We start from the raw sequence: 25,623 nt of genomic DNA, 5'->3' as shown, positions 1-25,623 counted from the left end.
TTTTTCTTACCAGGGAAGTGCAATATTCAACACCTTACCAGTATTCGTCCTCTTTTGAAAGATTTAGAAAATTATGTCGTCAATTGAGTTACACGTTTTAAACAAATATTTACTGTGGTATAATGGTTATTCATTGAATGTTTTAACTGTTTGTATTGGTTTCTTTTTAATGATTTTTCTTCTTCAGTTCCATTAACCCCTTTTATGATATTTTAAACTCAGTCTTTTATTTTGGTGTGTCATTACAGTAATTTCTATTACACATTTTTTTTTTAATAATACATTTTGTCTGTGCCGAATTCAGAATACATATTAAGTCAGTCTCTATGGTCTAGTATCTTTTAAAGCCTGTATTGTTTTGTGTATATTTGTTATACTTGTATATGATTTTTTTTTTCATGAAGTCTATTGTAATCCAATGTTTTTATCATGTTTATGTATACAGGGATCCCCTGGAAAGCAGTTGTGAAACTGAGGGGACTACCCTGTTTAAATATGACGGAATAAATAAATCAATTAATTAATTAAATTAATTTTATCTTGCAAAAGTTGACTGAATTCCTGTACATTTTTTCGAACGAACAAGCACTGCAGTATCATCTGCATACATTTTCGAATCATTTCCAAAATCAACTGTACAAATGTCATTTACAAATAGCGTGAAAAATAATGGACCTAACAAGGAGTCTTGAGTTATCCCTCTAGAAACTTTTCTAAGCGCAGACTGGGCCCCATTGATGCAAACACACTGTTCCCTATTTCGGAAATAATCAACACGCCACTCTAATTCTTTACCAACAATACCACACCTACTCAGTTTTGCAAACAATATAGTATGATTCACTGTATCAAAATCACTTTTAAATCCAGAAATATCGCCCCAATAGCATAGCTTTGATCAACACACCTTGACGTATAACATTTGAGGTACCATATTACACATTTTTTTTTTAATGATACATTTTGTCTATGCCGAATTCAGAATACATATTAAGTCAGTCTCTATGGTCTAGTATCTTTTAAAGCCTGTATTGTTTTGTGTATATGTGTTATACTTGTATATGATTTTTTTTTTTCATGAAGTCTATTGTAATCCAATGATTTTGTCATGTTTATGTACACAGGGCTCCCCTGGAAAGCAGTTGTGAAACTGAGGGGACTACCCTGTTTAAATATGACGGAATAAATAAATCAATTAATTAATTAAATTAATTTTATCTTGCAAAAGTTGACTGAATTCCTGTACATTTTTTCGAACGAACAAGCACTGCAGTATCATCTGCATACATTTTCGAATCATTTCCAAAATCAACTGTACAAATGTCATTTACAAATAGCGTGAAAAATAATGGACCTAACAAGGAGTCTTGAGTTATCCCTCTAGAAACTTTTCTAAGCGCAGACTGGGCCCCATTGATGCAAACACACTGTTCCCTTTTTCGGAAATAATCAACACACCACTCTAATTCTTTACCAACAATACCACACCTACTCAATTTTGCAAACAATATAGTATGATTCACTGTATCAAAAGCACTTTTAAATCCAGAAATATCGCCCCAATGGCATAGCTTTGATCAACACACCTTGACGTATAACATTTGAGGTATCCTAATGAAACCTTGCATGTATATGCATGAGTGTGGGTGCACATGCTCAACGTCAAAGATCAAAAGGTCAAGGTCAAGGTCAACTGCTGAAAATTCCAATATTTCCCCATACCTATGCAATACCTGAGTTTATTTTCTTGAAAACTTTGTGTATACATGAAACATCAAATAAAGATTCTCCAGAGAGAAGTTCGGGTGGTCAGGTCAAAGGTCAAAGCTCAAGTGAAAATTTTAAAATTTCACTTTTTTTCTCCATATCTCACAAATGGTTCAAGGTATCTTCATGGAACTAAGGATGTTTGCATGTACTTGACTGGCAGTGATTATCTAGGGAATTTAAGGGTCGTGTGTCAAAGGTCAAGGTCAACTCAAAATTTTACTATTTCCGTCTTATCTATGCAATGCCTTCAGGATTTTTCTTAAAACTTAGTGTATGCATGTATTACTAATAGAGATTCTCTGTATAGTTTCTTGCCAAAAGGTAAAAAGTCAAAGGTCAAGTGAAAGTGCTAACTTTCACTTCTTCCTTAAACTTAAAAAAGGGTCAAAAGTCAATTAAAAATCCTTATATTCTCAAATACTTGCACTCTTAGACAATATAGCCGGCATCCAATTAAACCTATAGTTCAAGGAAAGTGCACATTCAACATATTTGTGACAAGCCTGTCATTTTTATATTTTGCCAATCATGTGAAACTTTCATCACCCATTGTCAAAACATTGTCCTTTAGACTTATATAGGAGAACCATGCATCATAGCGAAGGCATACCAGTCGCCATAGCAACATTTCTAGTTCTTTATTCAGCGTACTCGAATAATTAAAAAAAAAAGTCTGATTCCCAATTTTCACACAAATACGCCTCCAACTCACATTTTCATAAAATCCCACAGGACTATGAAAACGTCAAACTCAGGTTTTGGGCTGCATGACTCATGGACCTTTTTCAGTCTCCAGCGAGCACTTTTTGTCAGCATTAGGAAGGCGAACGGCTCCTTCATATCGGAACAGCAATATGAGGGAATGAGCCTTTTGATGTTCTTAATATGTATATATATATATATATATATATATATATATATATCCCCAATGTACGAGTGAATATCTGAATTGCAATAGATGAATGTGTTTTATAAAGTGCAGTATCGATGATACCTTGTGAATATACATTATGCGCGTACACGATACTCGTACCAGTGCAATAGCCTTAGTGCGATGTGATGGTGGATGCAAGGGAATACTGTTAATCCGATTTTCTTGCTGTGTCTACTACACTTCCTGTGAGCCAAATAAAAAAGATCATAGTTGAGTATCATACATTGTGGTGAAATATCTAAATAGCCTCAATTATACCACCCCTCCTGCGCCTCTGAGCAACAGTTGGTAATTAGAGGTGCTGTAGGCTCTCGCAATGACAAATTTTAATTCTTGAATCTTGGAATCATTTATTTGCACGTCTCTGCACTTTCTCCAACTTCCTCTGTTCACTTTGCGTATACAATGGCGACCATGCTGCCCGACCGTATTCTAAAATAGGTCCAAGACCCTTAAACCAGAAACAACGTGGTAAAAATATATTTGTATCAAAGATTCACAAAGGTCCTAACAACAGTGTCAACAATTCCTAAAACTCTGCAGGCTCTCAAGGTTGTTGGGAACTTCACGACATTTTAAGGAAACCAAACCCAAATATGTTTGGATTGAGTGGAAGTAGCATTATTGGTAGAATATATCATTTAAAGTTTGAAGAATATCGGACAGTCATTTCAAAAGTAATGAATTTTTACAGTTTCTGTCCAGCCACTGCTGGATAAGGAGACTACTACAATTTATAACGTCACTGTGGACAACAATATAAAGAAAATATCATGGAAATTCCGCAAAATTAAATTTTTCATGGAAAGTACAAATTCCATCGACATGCTACTGACACATGTTAAGGATAATATCATTCCCTCTGTTTTCTGAAAGAGGTAAGCAAAGTGCTCTTCCATAATCCTACAAAAGTTATATGTTGAATTTTCTTTATATTTTCTGTATATGTGACCGTGCACCTCAAAACGAACATAAAGTCGCACACACTGATTTTGTGTGAGGACTGAAAATAAGTGAAATGGGTCAACCTAGCCGAACTTGACTTTTTCATATTTTCTGAAAGAGCGGGTCTTCTTTTACATTATGTTAAAATTTGGTATCATAAAACGGGCAGGAAAGTGTGTTTGGTTTTTTTTTAGCAGTTTATCTCGAATATTTTTGGTAGAATAGTGCGATTAGGTGTGTCTTTAGAATCCCTTTTTCATTTCTGAAAAACCTTGTCCACACTCTTTACTTTCAACTCTAATAACTTTTGAAAGGATAGTGCTACTGCTTTGAAAGTTGGCATTAATTATGGACAGAATGTGTTAATGGGGCATGCTTAATTTCAGTTTAATCTGATAATTTCTTCATTGTTGTTACTCTGGTGGTTTACTTCCTGTTTTTGTCCCATTCATCGCACAGCCAGCACGGTTTGGTAAAGATTAAGCGCTTGAATAGACACTGTACTTCAGAGCCTCTTTTCTCAGTTCACACTTTTCCTGAGTTTGTGCTTTCTTTCCAATATTTAGATAGGTTAGGAGAGTCCATTTGATCTTAGTATACATCATTTTAAAGCTTAAAGTCTGCTCTTTCAGAACATGGTCTTAACTAAAAATTCATGTCTGGCGACCTTTTGTTTGTTTTGAGGTGCAGAGTCACATATGGTTGTTTTCACTCAATCCATATCTATATTTGGGTTTTGGTTTCCTTTAAAGCAGAATACTAAAGGAAACGCATATTTTGTTGGATTATTCCCCCATTTCAAGCTTAGAGCATGTTAAACACAGAGGCCTTTAATTCATCCATGTAGAAAATTGCGTTTTGGAGAACGGCTGCTTAGAAAAATTGTATCGTGAATCATGTTCAATCGGAAGATCCGTGGTTATTTTGGGGGCGCGTCCATGACGTCATGGGGTGAAGGGCAAACCCGGAAGTATCACACAACAGCCCGAGCTTATTGTATGCTACCGATGAGAGCAAGATGTCGAGGCTCGTACCCCGAAATCCCAAGACATTTTTTATTAGAATGTCACAAAAAATGAAATAAAATTGTTTTCTACTTCAAGTCTCCTGTGAAATCATACATTTCCTCGTTTAAATAAAGTCTGTTACGTGTTATTTAGGCCACGAATACAGAAGTTGTCGGGCCTAGTGCCTGTTGTGGGTGCTTAGTAGTCGATCAGTTACATGCATGCGCCCATCACCGGCCTCGTATGTCGCAGTGCAGTAGCCGCCTTGTATCAAAGCGCGGAGAAGCCTGGGCTTCGTACCTCTTTGGTACGTACTATCAGCAGCTCCTTGGTACTACTACAGCTGTGTACGCCATATAATTAGCGAGTCTTTTTTCGCAAATCGGGACTTTCCAATAATTTCGCGAGTGCTTAAATTCGTGGTTGTGGAGTACACTACGGAAAGGGGAAATATATACGGAAAGTGAATTAATTTTCTCGTGTTTTTAAATTCGCAAAAAGCACCAGGTTCGCGAAATTGGTGAAAACAAACAAACAAACAAACAAAAACAAAACAAAACAAAACAAAACCTCGCGAAACATTCGGCGTATGTGGATCGCTAAAACTACATACTACGCAATGCGCGGGCATCGGCTAAGTCGAAGTCTTGACTAGGCCGGCCGGCCTATCTGGTGATAAAATAAACCATATGGAAAACTTTCGCACGATTTCGCGCATTTAGGGTTGACAGACCAGAGTGCACGTAGTCGCCGAGAGCCAACTGCCGAGTGCACTCGAGCATATTATGGGAAGGAGCGGACTCGTCCATTGTACGGGAATCGGGAGAACCGTGCGTGTGCTTATTGGAGGGACAGAATACGTCTTTCAAGACAATAGCAGATCTGTACTAACATTTGTTTTTTCGGACTAGTTTAATAGTTGGACATGTATGCATTACGAATAATGTAAAAAGAACGGCATTTCCATTTCACCACACAAGTTGATCATTCACGAGCACACACACCAACGCGTACAGTATCTACATAATGGGTTCACACACCCCTGTTGATTTAATGGGACTGAACCATGGTCTGTTCAAGCACGGCTTGTTGCAACCTCAAGTCATCTCTGCAGAGCAAAATACGCATGATGATCCTTGAATTTGGCAATATTTAGCTCTGAAAGAAGTGGTAATACACTCTGCCGGATTGTCAGAATATTAATAAAGACTAATCTGTTATAATGTGGACGAAAGACGATTCAAAAGGCATGATATCCAGCGAAAATTGTGAATAACTTGAACTCTCCCGCCTTCGTTTCACAGCACAAACACAACCGTTTGTTTACGCACACTCGTCCGTTTCCGTAAGCATTAGGGGAATTGTGTACAATGGACAGCACAAGAGCTCGCACGCTTTAGCAAAGTCACAAGCAGTTTTGTAAAACATTCTTTGATTTGACAAGAAAAGTGCCCTAATTTCTCTCTGACCAATCAAAGCAAGTTATACATCACTGAAGAGCCCAAACATTCTACTTCATTTTGAAGTGCGAGGGTAAACAATTCCACCAAGCTTCCGTGGTACAGCCTGTGATTTATATGGGCATGTCCGAAAATTATGGCTTATTTTGGGTACTCCGCCATAGACAAACTCAAGATTTGGTGATTTGAAGCAGAATTTCAGAGGAAAAGTGCCCTAATTTCCCCAAACCTATTTTTGGGGGAAATACACGGAGTAGAAAGAGGGTACATTCTAGTTTCATTTGGAGTGCGAGGGTTTTGAATTCATAGCCATGTTTTTTGTGCAGAGCTATTTTTGTCCCAAAGGAGGGGGATATGACGCGTCTTTTCACGTGTTATAAGCACCGGTGCTCTCGCTCCGGAGCAAATGCGCGCAAGTTTTCCATATGATACAGAGCATTGCTTTTCATCGATAGTGATAAAACTTTGATGGACTCGGTGAAGTAATGAATGGATCGTGCAGTGAATTTGTGAGGGTTCCTAGCTAGATAGAATACTGATGAGCTGTGAGCGGGAGTACGGAGTGAGTGTGATGTGATATTATGATACTACGTAGCCCGACCAGACGCTGCGCTGCTTACAGCGACTGGGCTGTGTATAGTTAGATACTAAGGTAGGCCTACTAGGTAGGCCTACATGATCTACAGAGCGTTGTTACGGGCTGAAATCGCGAAAAATGCAACGTGGATTTAATGTAGAAACGCTATTGCCATGCCAAAGAAATTCACCTTAATTCACCTCCGATTTAGAAGATGTCGATGTATCACAAGATTTTATCGCAAAAATTGTTCGAAATGCTCATGTTAGACCTTCTACTGCACAGCATAATACCAAATTTGTGTCTCGATCCCTTTCCCGATTTTCTCTTTAGTTTGCTCGGTAGAATTAATGGGTAAAGTTGCTGTGGTGTATCGTGAAAGACGTCGATTATTCCATGACGAAAATCGTCCTGAATTATAGTGCGATGTTTACATAGCGCTACAGTAAAAAGATAACTTTTCGTAGAAGGGTTAATTTGTAGTTTATTTTTCCAAAAATCAGAGTGAATGATTAGATCTAATTTTCTTTTGGTTTGTGGAAGCTGTAATATAGGTATAGGCGCCTACATTTTTTAAATCGACCGTCCGTTTTCCCATGGAAAAGCACGTAAATCCAGTGAATGGGCAAATAGACCGGTGTTAACAATAATTACGTGTAGGCCCTATTATTTACTACCTTAATGAGGATATTCTTCAATTCTTTTTCCTCCTGTTTCCTCAAGTTATTTACATGTATCCCCCTATTTTTATGCCTCCGCCACGAAGTGGTGCCGGAGGCATTATGTTTTCGGGTTGTCCGTCCGTTCGTACGTCCGTCCGTCCGCTTTCGTTTACGCGATAACTTGAGTAATATTTACTGGAATTTTACCAAACTTGGTCCAAGTATGAAGTATGATAGGGCAATTATTTGATTAGATTTTGGGTGAAATCGGCTAAAGGTCAAAGGTCAAAGGTCAAGGTCAAATCATGAAATTGTATCCGTTTACGTGATAACTCAAGACTGGATGGAGTAAATTTCACCAAACTTTGTTGGTGGATGATGTATGATGGGACAATTACTTGATTAGTTTTTCAGTGAAATCGGACAGAGGTCAAAGGTCAAAGATCAAGGTCAAATCCTAAAATTTATCTGTTTACGTGATAACTCAAAACTGGATGAAGCAGCTTTCACCAAACTTAGTCCAAGGATGATGTATGATGGGACAATTGGTTGAGTAGATTTTAGTGACATTGGCAAGAGGTCAAAGGTCAAAAGGTCAAGGTCAAATGCTACAAATGTTGCAATTTCCCCCATATCTATGCAATCCCCGAAGGTATCTTCTTGAAACTTAGTGTGGATATGTACTACTGCGTAAAGATTCTCCAGAGAGAGTTTCATGTCATAAGGTCAAAGGTCAAAAGCTCAAAGGTTAGGTGAAAATGTTGCAATATTACTTTTCTCGCAAATGGTTCAATGTATCTTCGTGGAACTTGGTACATATGCATGTACTGTCTGGCAGGGATTATCTAGGGAATTTAGGGGTCATGGGTCAATAGTCAGGGGTCAAGGGTTAAGGTCAACTCCTCAAAATTTTATTATTTCCCTCATATACTAGTATATGCGATGCTTGCATTATTAGTTTCAAAACTTAATACATGCATTACCTAATGGAGATTCTCCGGGAAATTTCCAGCCAGAAGGTCAAAGGTCAAAGGTTAAGGGTCAAAGGCCAAGTTTCAATGCCCCCCCCCAAAAAAAAAGTCTATTTTGTACCGTCATCACACTCTTTCTTCGTACCTTGGAAATTACTCAATGCATAAACTTCCCCAAAATTTCCCAAATATGTGTACCTGCACTCTTAGAAAATTATAGCGAACCCAGTTCAAGACATTTCTGACAAACCTGTCATTTGAATATTTTGCCAGTTATGTGAAACTGTCATGGATCACACATTGTGAAGACATTGTACTATACGCCTATTAGGAGAATCATGCATTATGGCGGAGGCATCAGTCGCCATAGCGACATTTCTAGTTTTTTCATGATTTGTATTCATGTGCGAATATTTCATGCACCTCAGCCCACGCGTATTTTTGATTTTATACGCGAGAAAGCCATTGAGGGAGGAGGATGGTCGATCTTCGATGAGTAGGGCCTAGAGCCTATAGAAACAAAGGTCAGTGTACGATCTTTGATAGTAAGTCTACTGTAATAGACTTACTATCAAAGATCGTACACCGACCTTTGTTACTATACAATTCCGGAATCCACTCTTCTTAACGCTACACACGGCCGAGCTGCGAAGTTGAGATTGCGTGAAGGATAACTAACTGTTAGGGCCTAGGCTATACACAGCCCAGTCGCTGCACAGCTGCGTCTGGTCGGGCTAGGCCCTACGTAAGGATAAAGGACCTAAATTAATGATAGAAAGACCTAGGCCTACTGTACTGAGATGACACTGAGACCTGAGTCAAGAGCGATATTACGAAGTTAATGTGTCTCACATTTACATCAAAGCTCATCACACAGCTGAAATTTTGACATGGACTTCTAGTTTCTAAACGTATAGCTAAAATCTTAAGGTAAATCTTAGGCCCTAGACCCAAGTTAGTACAGCGACCAGCCCGATTTGATATTGTTAGGCCTACTGCTGCTCTGAAGTACGAGTTCAAGTCAGCACTTAGCTCGGTTCATTTTCAGTTCAGAATAAAAACAACTCTCACCAATCTAAATTTCGAAGTCTATCTGGCATTGCTCCTGCGTCACAAGTATTGTCACCTGGCCTGCCGTGTGGCAAAGGCTCGTACTGCCAATCTCCAGCCGTCCACTTCAAGCAGACCGCCCTAGGCCTTCCCCCTAGCTCGCCCGCAGCGTCTCCCTCCTGTGCCCCGCCGTGTGGCTCGTCATCAACATCTATTTCTCCGACTTCACCAGGGTCATCATCACTAGTTTCATCATCGCTATCATCACTAGTGTATATCACTCAGTTCACCATCGCTTCCACATTCAAATTCCACCAAGACCAAGAAATCATCCTGATCATCACTGACCTTAACGTACGATGTCATCATCGAGAAACAAACTTTCAAAACTTTCTTTTCATATGCGAATACCGGGTATCTACAACAACTTGTATAATACAATGCATGCATTATGCGCGCGGGGGCCTGCGGCGCTCGAGACCTTGCGCGATTCCCTTCACCCCATGACGTCATCGGCAAAGCCTCGAAATTTACGCGGTGACCTAGATTTCAGAGGGCTGACAGGTGTAAATCTTCAATATCCTGTAACTCCACTTCAAAAACTCCATTTTAAACAATGTAAACGACAAATTGTTCTATGTGTCCCACTCTTTGACTTCATATATAATATGTTATATTCCACATACTATGAATCTTGCTATAGGATTGGTCAAGATCTGATCACGTGATGAAGCGTAGTTTTGTCCATCACATCACCTGAGAAGAAAAGTTCGTTACGCTTTATGTTGATAGTCCCTTTTGTTTCGCTGATCTCTTCAGTCGATACAGTCCTAAGTACGCGAGATGAGTACGCGCGAAATAAAAGTGCGTTGCACTGTGGACTATCACTTGACCTGGGTCACAAGATAGTACATAGTGCAACGCACTTTTATTTGTCGGTGCCGCGCGGTGCGCTGACCAAATTCATTGTTTTGTCATTTACGCGCATACGTCAAAAGTAAACTACGTAGCCTAAGCCCTAAGGAGACCTAAAGACAACTAAAACGGTTTGAGATGTGGAATAAAATGGGAATATCTAGGACACTAGATGTGGAATATAAAGCAAATAATCAACTTTTAGTGTCAGGCAATGAGACAAATTATCACTTCCTCGGCGATCTGAATGTGTACGCTATCTTTCCTCAGCTGCGCTTCGGAAAGATAGCTACATCCAGATCGCCTCGGAAGTGATATTTTGTCCCATCACCTTCACCAACGTTGATTATTTGCTTAATATCTTCAGTATACCCCTTTAAAACACAATTTTGAATCTACTAAGAGGTCTTTCTCAACAGGGACCTCTTTGAGAACTACTGTGCATAGTTCTCTCTTCATATGGTATTCAGTATGTCACTAATAGATAACTCGTTTTTGGTAAGTTTCCCTTGTTGTTTTCATCATATATTAAAAAAGCTGCATCACTTCTGTGATCCCTGGAATTTATCACAAAGTTGACTTATTATCCTCTGGGTCTATGTCAGGTTAATATGTGTGTGTGTGTGTGTGTGTGTGTTTCACGCATGCACTATAGCTTCTGGCCACGCGAGCACTGGGAATCAAAGGTTTATGGGACAAACACTGTATACTAGGGCTTTCTATAGCTTTGCAGTAGGTAGAGCACTGGTCTAGCAATCCGGAGGTCTCGGGTTTGTATCCCGACGGAAACCTATTCTCTTTGCGAAGTTGTCATTTATAAATCATTCATTTCTGCTTAGTTTTCCCTTTCTTTGTTTTTATTATCATTGTTATATAGGGCATATGTATATATATATATATATATATATATATATATATATATATATATATACATGTATATACTCGAGACAATGTAGATGAAAAAAAGATGTCGCATGAAACCGGCTGTTACGAAGCTTTCGACCTTGGTCTTCCTCAGCTTTATTATCTGTTTATGCAATGAAATATATGTGTTTGAGCATAGCAAATCTGGAGTCATGAACACAATATATTTAACACAAGTTCAAGCTCAAAAACATATATTTCAAAAAGCATATATTTCATAGCTATTAACAACAAAAATGTTGCCAAGTATGCTGAGGAAGACCAAGGTCGAAAGCTTCGTAACAGCCGGTTTCATGCGACTAAAATTTGTCATCTACATTTTCTCGACTATAATCTTCCTAAGATGACAGAGGCGTACTGTACGAGTATCAGCATCATCACACTATATATATATATAGAAGTAATATATATATATATATATATATATATAGAGAGAGAGAGAGAGAGAGAGAGAGAGAGAGAGAGAGAGACGTAATGAATTTAGAAGATTCTTTTAAACTGTTCTATGCTATTCTACAGTTTTGGTCCAGAATAATTAGATGTATTTTGGTTTGCACTGATCTCAACAAGTGAATGAAGATGAATTTTGTTGGATCGTCGCGTATGATACTTATATGCACGATTATTTGTTATGCATGTAATCATTAGTAGCTTATGTCCTTGCATATTTGCTCGTACGTTGACGGAAGGTTTCACATATAAAGTACACTGTAATAGATGGTGGGATTATTGTTTTACCCTGTAAAAAGTAATTTCCTTGGAAAAATTGTCACGAAGTCAATCGGTTTCCTCTTACGAAAACAGCATTTTACGAAATTTTAGGCTGCTTATACTGTGATTTTTCTCCACTCATTATTGACGTTTTAGTTCCATCAACATATTGAAAAACCTTAACGCTGGAGTTTTCCAGCTTTGCCCATGTTTCTTTGCTTATACGATGCAATAACACTGAAACTGTCCCTGAATTATCATAAAACCAATCAAGTTCTTGCGGTTTCATTGCAAATTCCATAATAGAGGAGATGAAAGCTGTACACAATACAGGAAATATGTAAAATATTTTCCAATTTGAGAGAGAAACATTGCTGTCAATACTGCAAAATTCTAATTCAAGGATCAGTTGTAAATCTGTTGTAAATCAATCGTGCCGTCGCTCTTTCTTTACCAAAATATTGTCCGATCAGGCCAAACTGAAATTGACTTTATTTCCCTAAGTTATCATCATGAAACTGTGTTTCTGAGTGCGTCCTGGTGATTGTATACATTACTGTTACAAATTGTGCATGTTTGCAAGTGTTCGCCCATACATATAACGAATCACAGTGTTTGTATGTTTCACGAATTGAAATAAAAATGATACATAATATGTATATAGATCTATGCCTCTCATTGATTCTGTCGCAGATCAGCACGCAATACGGCATCTCTATTCACGTTGTAATTACCGCGTCCACAAGAACTCATAGAACATTTTACCAGCATGGTCTTTCATCACAGATCGACGTTTGCAGCCTTCGGAGCATTTTTACTCTGGGAAATCGCTGTGGTTGGTTTCCTCTATTACACTTGTGAGTATTGCAACTCTTACACTAGCTGCTGCTGAATACAAGCAATGACGCAGAATCTCTTTGCAGCTTGAAAAAAAAAAGAGATATGCGTGTACACCTAAGTTATCAATATGGGACGAGTGGAGGGTGTGGGGTGGTGTAGAAAATACCTTTATTTTGGTGAAATAGTTCTATACTGAACAAGAAACTATACAAGTAAGGCCATTTCTTTGTTGAGGCAAAAATGTATATAATAAATCTTGGCGAGCTATGTTCAATGATGCTTCCAGATTTATCACGTGCGTTTGTTGTTGTTTTGAAAGTGATTAATATACCTGTTTCTTTGTTGACATGGCTTGGGAAGAAATAAACAATGATCTATTCAGCGTCCTTGAAACGACGTTTATGGAGGAAAAAAAAACAGGATAAAATCGATAAGGTCTCGTAAACTTCCTGAAATAGAATTTTAAACACAAAGGTTTGAACACTAATTTCAACAAATTTTACTGTAGATATTTTCAATATCAACGAAATAGGCTTACATGGAAATAGCAGCATGCACACATAAGCAGAGACGTAACAATATATATATATATATATATATATATATATATATATATATATATATATATAAAGGTAAGAATACTATGTGATATTGTGACTGATGCATTAACAACAATGTGTAAGTGTAACAATTACACATTCAGCAAACACACGCATTTTGCAGTGCAATGCAACGCCATTGTATATACATACTTACATATAATAATATACCGGCTAACGTGCATAAATTACAGCAACACACGTTTTTTTTTTTTTTTTTTAAAGGATCATGTAACAGTTACCGTATTAGATGTACTTCTCAATTAAACAACCTTATTGTATTTTGATTTGCGTATGCTATTTTTGACAGCTACTTGACATGCCTGACAAACGTTAGGGAGTTCATGATGAACTGCCGAACACTTATGGCATTTGTGCAGTGTTTTTTGTTTCTGTTTACCGATGTTTATTGTACTTTTCATCTGTTTAAATGACTGATACAAATTCCATGGACATTGGAATGGCACCTTTGCTTTATATCATAATTTTTCATACCTCTGACAAGCCAGCACCAAAAAAAAAAATCACTCGTCTGACTCCCCTTTGATACACATACATTCAAGAATTCACAAACATCACACATTCATAAACAACCTTCATCAAGGCGGTATTTGTATGCATTTACGCTCATTTTCAATTTGATTTCGCTCTTCCCCCGGTCTGAAAGTCATGAAATCGCGTAAAATTGGACCTTCGCTATATACTGAAATATGACGTACCTCTGACAACCTGTCTTCGACGGAACTGCTCGTCTGAGTCTCCTTTCACAGACATACATTAAAACAATATATTAACGTTCACCAATGCGGTATTGATGAGAATTTTCATGCACTTACATGCATTTTTTGAACTTAAACTCGGTTTTGCACCTATGAGAAAATTATGAATCGCGTGCTGATAGCATTCATTGAAATAAGGATTAGGAATTAGGATTAAATTTGGTCGAAGATGGACATTAAAATGGCCGCCCAAAACGGAAGTTCCCATGTATTTCCTTCTAAATGGTGACAATTTGAAGCAATTGGTGGTTTCTATCCTATCTTGAGTGTGCTGAATCCGAAACTGCAGTATACAACTCTTGCATCCTTAAGGGTTTTGAGATGATATATTTATATGATCGCCAAAATGGCCGCCTAAACGGAAATTCATATGTAGACCCCCTATTCCCTTCTAAATGGTGTAAAATAGAAAAAAAAAAAAAAAAAAACGTTTGTTGGTTTTACCCTATTTTGAGTTTGCTAAATTTGAAGCTTCAGGATACAGCTCTTGCTTCATTAAAGGTTTTGAGATGATAAAGATGGCCGCCAGAATGCCCCCAAAATGGCCGTCAAAAACGAAAATGTAAGCCCCCTATTTTATTCTAAATGGTGTAAAATTGAAAACAATTGGCGGTTTTACGCTATTTCGAGGGTGCTGAATCCGAACCTGGTTGACGCAACTTTCGTGTTGTTGTTGTTTTTTTTTAGGGATTTCAAGATGACTGCCAAAATAACTGTCAAAAATTGGAAATTTTTAGACCTTATTCAGCACCCTCGAAACTTGGTTGTTGAAATGTGTGCATTCTTTAGGGTTTTTAGATGTCCATCAAGATGACCGCCAAAATAACTGGCAGAAATTCCAATGTTAATATTTATATATATATATTTTTTCTTAATGGTGAAAATGTTAAAATAAATTGAAGGTCTTACCCCATTTCGAGGGTGCTGAAGGTCTTTCGAAGGTTTTGGGACATCTATAAATGTCCTGTATAAACGGAAACTCCTTAATATTTTCTTATACTTAAATGTTGAAGTATTGTGCTCTAACGCGAAGCGGGGGGATTAAACCCGGGGTCAAAAGCAATAATTCGTATTCTTAAATTCAACTCAGTTGAGCGAATTTGTCAAATCAGCCAAAAGTTATTGGCATCCAAAATGACTGTCACAATGGTACTATAATATACTGAGATATTCCGATATGTCTCAAATGGAACTTTAACACGTACTGGAAAAAAGAAATGATATTGACATCATACTGAAACGTACAAACGCAAAGATACGACTGAAAATTGCTTTATGCATAATTGTTTTAAAATAATGCCTGTGGTCGAAAACAATATGGCCCCACAGATGTGAAGTTAATCCTTTTCGGCTATCAATAGAGTAAAATTAAATTATGGCATACTGGTATTTGGTGTTGAAACTTGTCTTTTATTCTGATGAGTCTCGCCTCGTATTCTTATGAAACTTGTCGCATATTGTGATTACGTCATTGGAAATGGTTGCATCCATGACCACTACAGTACATATCAATAAGGATAATTTCAAAAGCACTCTGCGCGATTATGATATTCGTAAGTACTGGGTTATCAACTACTACCTTACATATTGTCGTTTTTTTTTTTTTTAACAGTGCGTCACCTGTGATTTTTCCATCCCCTCGTGTGTGTTTGTAATATATATAATATATATATATATATATATATATATATATATATATATATAATGTATAATGTTATCATATTGCTGAAAAAGATATTGAAGCATAACTATCTTTAATGTCCAACTCGTGTCTTCAACAATGTCATGAAGACCAACAATATAAACCAATTAACTAATTTGAGTGTTCATGGATGAAGAGATTAAAACTGCTCATGGATTAAGACAGGTAATGTTGGATAATCTCAGTAAACTTCTCTACATCAATATCACAATATGATTTAGATGGGTGTCACAAATGTACACACAAGTAGTTATGTGCATGTATCAAGGCTGTATGCATGGTTGTTTTTAATTAATGTGTATGTACACAGGGTGACCAGAATAATGGAGAACATTCTATATGATATAGATATAGTACATAGAGGCTGACCAGATCAGTGGAGAATTTTCTATGTGGTATACAATGTAGCTACAGTACATGTATGCATGTGACAGGAAATACATTATAGCTCACTCAATCTAGAATGATTTAACCCATTCCAGAAAATTCTGGGAAGTGCTTACATATTTGGATGAGTGAGGCACTGTCCCTGTAGCCCAATGTGATTGGTAGTTAATTTTGGCAATGATGTTATTCACATTGTTAGGCAGTGAGTCATCCAGGATTCCTGGAATTTGGACTTGCTAGTATGTTCAGGTATGTGGCCCCAGGTTGGAGAAAATTATAGAATGTACTAGAAAGGGGTGAATGGATAGTATATAAGCTGGAGAAATTCTGAGGTAGGCAGAGTACCCAACACCTCTGCTCTGAGAGTTACGTCATTTCTGGCTCTGAAGCGACTTGTTATAGTCAGTCCTGTGTTACCTGCTGACCTGCTATACAAACTGTGTTTGTGGAGATAAGGCCTGGGAGACATTTTGCCTGCAGAGAATTAATTTGCCTACGGTGGAGATAGACTCCATATTTTAATGTCAACGGACATTGTTACGCCAAAGCTGTGACGGGCTGGATTCCTCGCTGGACATTATAAAGTGAATCATCATTCAACGCATCAACTGGACGTGGTCGTCATAACGTTTGGATTCTACACCTTTCGCTGTGAACATTATACCGTGGACATCTATCGCGGATTTTACCCTGGATTTATAACGTGGATTATTGCAACCAGTGCCTCTGGAGTTACGTCGGAGGAATCATTCGTCGGTGCATCAAGGATCATTCATTTGTGCATCGAACATCGTATCTGGACATTTATTTAAGGATTATTTGATTTCCAGTGATATTGCATATAATGCATGTAAGTTATTCCACTATCGATTTATAATTGTTTTATTGATCATTATTTGAACTGATGTGAGAACAGATTACGAGTCTGTACCCACAATATCACTGTTAATAAACCGCCTGAACATTAGTTGATTGTTTCTTTTGTGCGATCATTCTCAGAGTGATTTTGGTCGTAACATGGGCATGTCTTGTCCATTGATTGTTAGTGTTCAAAACTTATCCATAGATTATGTAGAGGAAACAGTGTAATCTTGCAATTATTAAACCGCATCCTTAGTCTTGCAGGGTTCATTGCTGGCACACTTTTATCGTACCAACTCAAAGATATCCAGTAGAGCTGGTTTCACTGTATGTACAGCAAGTTCAAACTGGGCCATTGATGAAAACCTGAAATCTTTCAGCACAAAAAAGGGTAAAACCATCAATTGTTATCAATTTCCCACCATTAATATAGGAAGGAAATACATAAGAATTTCCGTTTTGGCGGCCATTTTGGCAGCCATCTTGAATATCTCGAGGCGCGTCATCCAGATTCGGATTCAGCACCCTCGAAATAGGGTAAAACCATCAATAGTTTTCAATTCCTCACCATTTAAAAGGTAATACATAGAAATTTCCGGTTTTAATTGGCGGCCATTTTGGCGGCCATTTTGGCGGCCATTTTGGCAGCCATTTTGGCAGCCATCTTGAATATCTCAATACCCTCAAGGATGCAAGAGTTGTATCATCCAGATTCGGATTCAGCACTCTTGAAATAGGGTAGAACCATCAATTGTTTTCAATTTTTCACAATTTAGAAGGAAATACACCAGTAGGCCTACATGGGAATTTCCGGTTTTGGCAGCCATTTTGGCGGCCATCTTGAATATCTCAAAACCCTCAAGGACGCAGAAGTTGCATCATTCAGATTCGGATTCAGCACCCCTGAACAAGGGTAAAAACCATTAATTGTTTTCAATTTCTCACCATTTAGAAGGAAATATATGGGGATTTCCGATTTTGGTAGCCATTTTTGGCGGCCATCTTGAATATCTCAAAATTCTCAAGGATGCGAGAGTTGCATCATCCAGATTCGGATTCAGCACCCTCGAAATGAGGGTAAAACCATCAATTGTTTTCAATTTCTCACCATTTAGAAGGAAATAGGTGGGAGTTTCCGGTCTTGGCGGCCATTTTGGCGGCCATCTTGAATATCTCAAAACCCTCAAGGATGCAAGAGTTGCATCATCCACATTCGGATTCAGCACCCCCGAAATAGGGTAAAACCATAACATTGGGTGGAAGATAAAACAAGGTTAGGCCCAAAAAGTCGCTTTGGCACCCAGACTATTACCCTAAATTGACATTTTGCCCTTCTCCTTCTCCATTCTTTTCAATTGAGATAGAGGTTAATATTGTCTATGCCTGTATCTTTTCTATCAATTTACCTTTTGATATTTGTATCACAATTTAAAGAGTGTTTTTAGGAAAAGTATAGTGACCTGGTAAATATCCATGTCATTCTTCTAAAAAGCAATTGATTAACCCAAGCCAGAAATATGGAAACATAATAGCTACGAAGGCACTTTCCTGAGTGGAAGTAACATCAAATCGATCTCGGGGCAGAACACATTTCTCCACTATCTTCAACGTGTTTGGCTTGTGGAAAGAAACTTGATGGAGGTTTATTCTTCTCCACACAGATGAGGCCCCGTGCCCGAACCACACAGATACTCGGACCAGCCAGTCAAGGCAGGACATTGAGACTCCTGCAAGGGTAATGTTCTCCTCAGTTTCTTTGGTTAAAAAAAAAAAAAAAAATGTAGATTTAGTGTTCATAATCTCTTGTCAACCACAAGAAAACCCAAAGGTTATCATTTTTAAACAACATGTGACCGTGCATCACAAAACGAACAAAAAGTCGCACCCCTTGATTTTACGTGAGGATTCAAAAAAGGTGAAACGGGATAACCAAGTCATTATTGAGTTTTTCATATTTTCTGAAAGAACTACCCTTCTTCTGCATTATTCTTAAGTTTGGGATCATAAAATGAATAGGAAAGGGCATTTTCAGCAGTTTTTCTACAACTCTTTTTTGTCGAGTAGTGAGATCAGGTATGTCTTAGGGGCCCCTTTTCGTTTCTTGATAACCCTTTGCACACTCTTCACTTTCAAGTCTGATAACTTTTGAAGGGATAAGGCAACTGCTTTAAAAGTTGGCATTAATCATGGTCAGAATAAGTTGATAGAGCATGCTCAATTTCAATTAAATCTGATCATCCTTTCATTGTTGTTGCCCTAGTGGTTTACATCCTGTTTTTGTCCATTCATCGCACAGCTAATTTTTTGTTTCATTAGTTACAACCATTGACCTCTTAACCCTCAATAAAAATGCATGTATTATAAGATTATCAATAGTGCTTTACAGATACTGAAAAATATTGCACATTACCTTTATAAAAACAAATAATTAAACAAACCATTGAGTAACTGAACTAAGCACGGAATAATTACATGTACGTTTCTAAACAATAAGATAATCAAATTCAATTATAAATATACATCAGAAAAAAAAACCATATGAATATAAACAAACTCAAAGTGTCGCTATGGCACAAAGTGTTGCTCTCCCAACAAGTCTACAACACATCTCAGCAATATAGCAATATTCCAACACAATTGACAAAACATAAGAAAAGCGTTGTATTTATCACAAAGGTGTTGAGTGCTCACCACCCCCCCCCCTACCAGGCCCAATTAAAAAAACATGCACGTTATTGAAAAGAAAAGAAAAAAAACCGGATACAATATGTAAAAATCCAACAATTTTCAAAGCACACCTAACCTAACACAATTCATACATAAAAACCTAAAAAACATAAAAAAGTCAGCACCAAACAACAAACCCTCAGCATCCAACCTGGCCCTTGACACTTGACCTTTGATCCCATGACCTCAAAATTCTCAATTAAACAAACCATTGAGTAGCTGAACTAGACACAAAATAATTAAATTTCCGAACAATAAAATATTTAAATTGATTAGAAATATACATCACCAAAGATCATATGAATGTAAACAAACTCTAAGTGTCGCTATTGCACAAAATGTGGCTCTCCCAACAAATCAGCACATCTCGACAATATATAGCAATATTCCAACACAATTGACAAAACATAAAAAAGCGTTGTATTTATCACAAGAGCGTTGAATGCTCACCCCCCCCCCCCCAAAAAAAAAAAAAAAAAACAGGCCCAATTAAAAAAAAATCCACGTTATTAAAAAGAAAAGAAAAAAAAAACGGATATCTAAATATCCCAAAATTTTCAAAGTACACCTAACCTATCACAATTCACACGTCTAAACATAAAAACCATACAAGGTCAGCACCAAACAACAAATCCTCAGCATCCAACCTGGCCCTGACGCTTGACATTTGATCCCACGATCTCAAAATTCTCAAGAGAATCACTGACGGGCAGTACATCAACATGCACAGAAATGTACTTTAAATTGACATTTGACCTTTTTGGACATCAACAAAATACACATGAAATTTACTATAAAGAAATAAAAAGAGAATACTTTACAAAAGGTTGGGAAAATTGCACATTGTTGAAAACAAAAGCCTACAGACCATTGAGTAGTCTCACTAAGCAAGGGATTGTCGAGTTTCTAAAACGTTGTGTTCTGGTTCGGGGATGTCGATGCCTTGACGAGTTCCTAAGGCTTCGAGTTGTTAGTTGAGAGCGCTGAGGTGGAAGCATGTCACGGTGGCGGGTAGAGCGAAGGAGGGATTTCCCAAAACTGGTGAGAAGGGAATTCCTTCTTTCAGCTATTTACAACGATTCGATTTTCATATCACGAAGAGCATCTTCATAGTAGACACGTAAGGGGTAAGTGATGAGGCGGAGAGCTCTCCTCTGCACCTTTTCCAGCGCTTGTGACTGTTCATGAGTCAGACTGGAACACCACACTGGGGCATCAAATTCAAGAAGGGGGCGGATGTATACAGTGCAAACAAACAATAGATCATCAAAGGTAACTCCGTTTCTCCTGAGCGAGCACAAAATGTAAAGTCTCCGAGAGGCGCGCGAGATCAAATTTTCTCGTACTTGACTATCCCATCTCAGGTCTGATCGGAAAGTAACGCCAAGAATGCGCATGGAAGATACGACTTCGATCGGGTTGTTTCCAATAGTAATGACAGGATGGGGGACATCGTTACGCAAGGAGGTGAAGTGCATCAATTTGCATTTTTCAGGCTTGGGTTTCATATAATTAGCATTGCTCCATTCACAAACAGACTCAACATGAGAATGCAAATTGTTGTGGCCGGCTTTGTGAGAGATCTCGACTATGCTCAGGTCGTCGACGTACTTCCATCTATTGTCCGTTGTCAGGGCGAGATCATTGACCATGATCAGGAAGATAATCGGGCAGAGTTTTGTCCCTTGGGGGACCCCGCACGTCAGTAACTCCGAAGATGACGTCGTACCCTTGTAGTGTACCGTCTGCGAGAGATTAGACAGGAAGCTGCAGATTGTAGGAATTATCGATGGGTTCACTTCAAGGTCGATCATCTTTCTAACAGCTGTCGTATGGTCAATTAAGTCGAAAGCTTTTGTAGAATCAATGGCACAAAGATCGGCGTAGTTACCTGGTTTGCCAAGGCCTTTGTAGATTGTGTCAAGCATGCTTATCAGGTAATGGCATACTGAACTGCCCTGCATGTTTCCAAACTGACGAGGATCGATTACTTGCTTGACATCAGACATAACCCATTGCGCGAGGAAACCCTCGAAGATGCGAGCTATTATCGGAGTGATCGAGATAGGACGAAGTTGACTGAACTCAACAACTGGGGTTGTCTTAGGCACCGGACACACGGATGCTGTTTTCCAGGTATCAGGAAAATACCCAGAAGTAAGACATTCGTTGAACAGATTGGTCAAAGGAATTGATAATTCGTAGGCGAATTCCTTCAGCAGACGTATAGGCATGTCGGTTGGATGGCCAGCCTTGGATGCATTCAGACGCCGAAGTCGGTTGTAAACATCTCGTCGCTCTATGGTTGGCGGAGGCCAAGCTGGAAGATAAGCCGGTAGCTCCGAGAGGTTGCAACTGGGAAGCTGTCTGCAGATGTCGGCAAAGTAAGTGTTCAAACGATTGGCAGTTATAAGAGGAGAGGTGTCAGGATCTATCTCAAACTGAGGTCGCTTTTTAAGGCCAGAAAGACTTTTGATCTGTTAAGCCATTTCCCTGGCTCGGTCTCTTTGAGATGTTCAACTTTTTTGCAGTAGAAAAGCCGTTTAGCTTCTTTGATTTTCCTTTGGACATCATTTCTTAAGTTCTTCGTAGACTGAAGTGTCCCCACTCTTGAAGGCAGAATTACGAGCTGAAATGAGGGACCGAATGGTGTTGGTCATCCATGCTTTATCAGCTACTCTACGTTTGTTATCCACTGTCCGAAGGATCTGACAGCAGAATCTCGGTAAGGTCGATAGGTAAATTGAACAGATTGGCGGCAGGCAAGATCATGAATAGATTTGAGAGAAATTAGTAAGTGGTCACTGTTGGCAATAGGAGCACAGACAATTGGTTCATGGTACTCACAGGCAATGTCAGTGAAGATCTTGTCAAGTATTGCAGTAATATCTTCCCCTTGTTGGGTTCGTGACAATCTGGACCAGTGCGGTATGTTGCTCCAAGGGTGACGCATCGAAATCGTTGAAATCACCGGTAATGAGTAACGAAGCACTGTCTGACATTGCTCTGATAGAATCAACCGTGTCAATCAGGTGGTTGCAAAGTTCCTCTCGATGTTCCGATCGGGGCGGTGAGTACACAACAGCAACGTAGATGTGATTGCGCAACCGGAACTGACTGGAGGATATTAGTTTGATTCATAGTACTTCAAGGTAGGTAGGGACGCAATCAATGAAAACTTCTGTTGCAGATAGATCATTGCGAACATATAAACAAACTCCCCCACCAGGACGATCGGGGCGATCTCGATGAAACAGGTCGTATCCAGGGAGTTCACATGCAGATGCAGATTTGTCAACTGAAAACCATGTCTCGGTAACCCCCATCCTTGTGCTGAGATCGCAACGTGGCTTCAAGGTCATCGATCTTGTTATTGAGTGACTTGGCATTGAAGACAATCAGCGATGGCGACGCCGCACAGTGGGCCAGAGAGATACCAAAGTGCGCCAAAAGTCACTTTGGGCACTTGGGATTTTTTAATTTTTGACACTCGCTCTTGAGAGGCAATAATACTTTGAAGAATATATGATTAAAATATTTAAATCAGGTATGTACATTAAAGGGGTATATCATTTCCTACCTGAAGTAGCAAAATACAATATTTTAAGAGTTTCAAATCAAATTGTAACCTCTTTAATAAATAAGTAATTTCAAGATATAGTTTTTGAGATATCATCCTGTAATTTCTCCCACATATTTCTCAGAGTTCATTATACGTTATGAATGCCGTAAAAATGTAAAGAAACTTAATGTTCATGAATATTTTACGCTAAATATCCTGGAAAAGAGGCTAATTATTTGTCTTTTTAATATACCCTAATGAAAAGTTTAGATTGCCACAGATTTCCAACTAAATTCTATTACCACCACATTCCCTGATGTCTCAGCATTAAGCTGATACCAGATTTGGCTGCCACCTTTTGCCACTGTTTGTGTTAGAGCCGATTTTCCGCGACACATTATGTCTATTTTGGACCTTGCAGCCGCTTAGGAATGCTGTTATATCATAAGGGGCAGCATGAGGGCGGCATTTTTTAGATTCATTTTTTTTTTCGCACGTTAAAGCACAGAAACATGAATAACACTGAATAAGAGGCAAACAGAGTTATAAAGTACATGTATAGGGCTAGTCCGGCACCTAAAAGACCCCTCCTCCGAAGATAAAAGAGTACATAATTGCACATAGCCAAGGCCATATAGCCATATTGTCCATAATTGTCATAGCCATTACTGCAAACAAAGCTATTCCCACTGCGATACATACTGTATGGACACCTAAATACTTCGATCCTATTCTTGACATATGCAGATGGAACGTTATACACCAAAACACAGAGATTTTATTCTCATCGGTTACGAGTTGGAAGCAAAGTCTGTTGCTTTCCGGCCGCTCAGCAAAGTGTATAGGATCGCAGTTTGTGAGTCCGATTGCAGGTCAATGTCAGACATTGCTCGCGTGATCCTCATCGGACGATCTTCCCTCATTGGATCATGCCTGACATGCCTGACATTGACCTGATAGGCGACCAATACAAGTCGGATTCATCAGACTGTGATCCCATACACTTTGTGGGTTGTCGGAAGCAAAAAAAAAAAAAAAAAAAAAAAAAAAAAAAAACTTTGCCTCCGACGAAAGATGAGAAAAAAAATCATTGTGGAACGTGGATGAATTTATAATGTCATATGATATAGTGATTCCGATAAATTTTTCATTCAAAAAAAAAATCTTTTTATTTTAGCTTTTCCAAGTAAACTTTCATACACGGCAGACTCATTCTTAGCTGCTAAGTCATAACCTTTCATTTTCCTGATTACTGACTTCACAATTTGTTATCTTTCCATTAAAATTCGACAAAATGGTTTTGCGCTTGTATGAATTGATATGGCATAGGCCTATAAGTAGAGAGATAAGAACTATACCGGAGATTGATTTTATATCGCACATTTATGTCCTGCTAGAATAAAGTGAATAAATTCACCCAAACGTACAGCGTACATCATAAACTTATATTCTAACTAGTTTACACGGACAACAGTATCATTTTGCAGTACGTGTGTAATATGGAACTTTCAGCATAAATTCGATTCTTTTAACGAAACCCGAATGTTTATCACTTTCTATGACATGTAAGCATCGTGTATTCAGTGGTAGTATATAAGCCGTGGCAATGAATGTGAAAAGATGAATTAATCTTTAAAGAAAAAAAAATAACAGTCTAAGATTTGCATTGCTGTATTCGTCATTTACAGACAGATTTTTGGTAGCCAATGAAAAAACGGCATCACAGTTACGTCATATCAGTTTTAAATTATGTTCAATCAATTCTACGCCCCCAATTACCCTTAGACACCAAATTTGGGTAAAAAGAAACCACGGAATATAATTTTCGCGCACTTTGAGCTCATTCTGGCACACTGTACGCCGGTGCCTGTATCGTTGCTGGTTTAGGTTGACGCAAATTATGCATATTGACTCCCTGTCTGCCAAAGTGTAACTTTCTATCATGTTCAGGGGTAATGATGACACTTATCTTCCTTTGCTTCCTCTTACCTGCTCGCTTACCTCGATGTGTGCGTTTATTTGCATTTATCCCCAGTTCACATATAACGTTCCATGTCTTTTCGGGTAGTGGCCCATATGGACGCAGAGACGTACATGAACAGATGCTATGTCCACATTTATTGACCAGCAAAGCATTCCTTTTGATGTCGCTTTTCTCAGTTAAGTCGACAGGACCCGGGTTTTGCTCAATGTCACCAAGTTGAAACGTTGATTCTGCGTTAGCGTAGTACAGAATACGA

The sequence above is a fragment of the Diadema setosum genome, chromosome 8 (genome assembly GCF_964275005.1).
Source record: "Diadema setosum chromosome 8, eeDiaSeto1, whole genome shotgun sequence".
Taxonomy (NCBI): Eukaryota; Metazoa; Echinodermata; class Echinoidea; order Diadematoida; family Diadematidae; genus Diadema; species Diadema setosum.
This window is presented reverse-complemented; position numbering follows the sequence as displayed.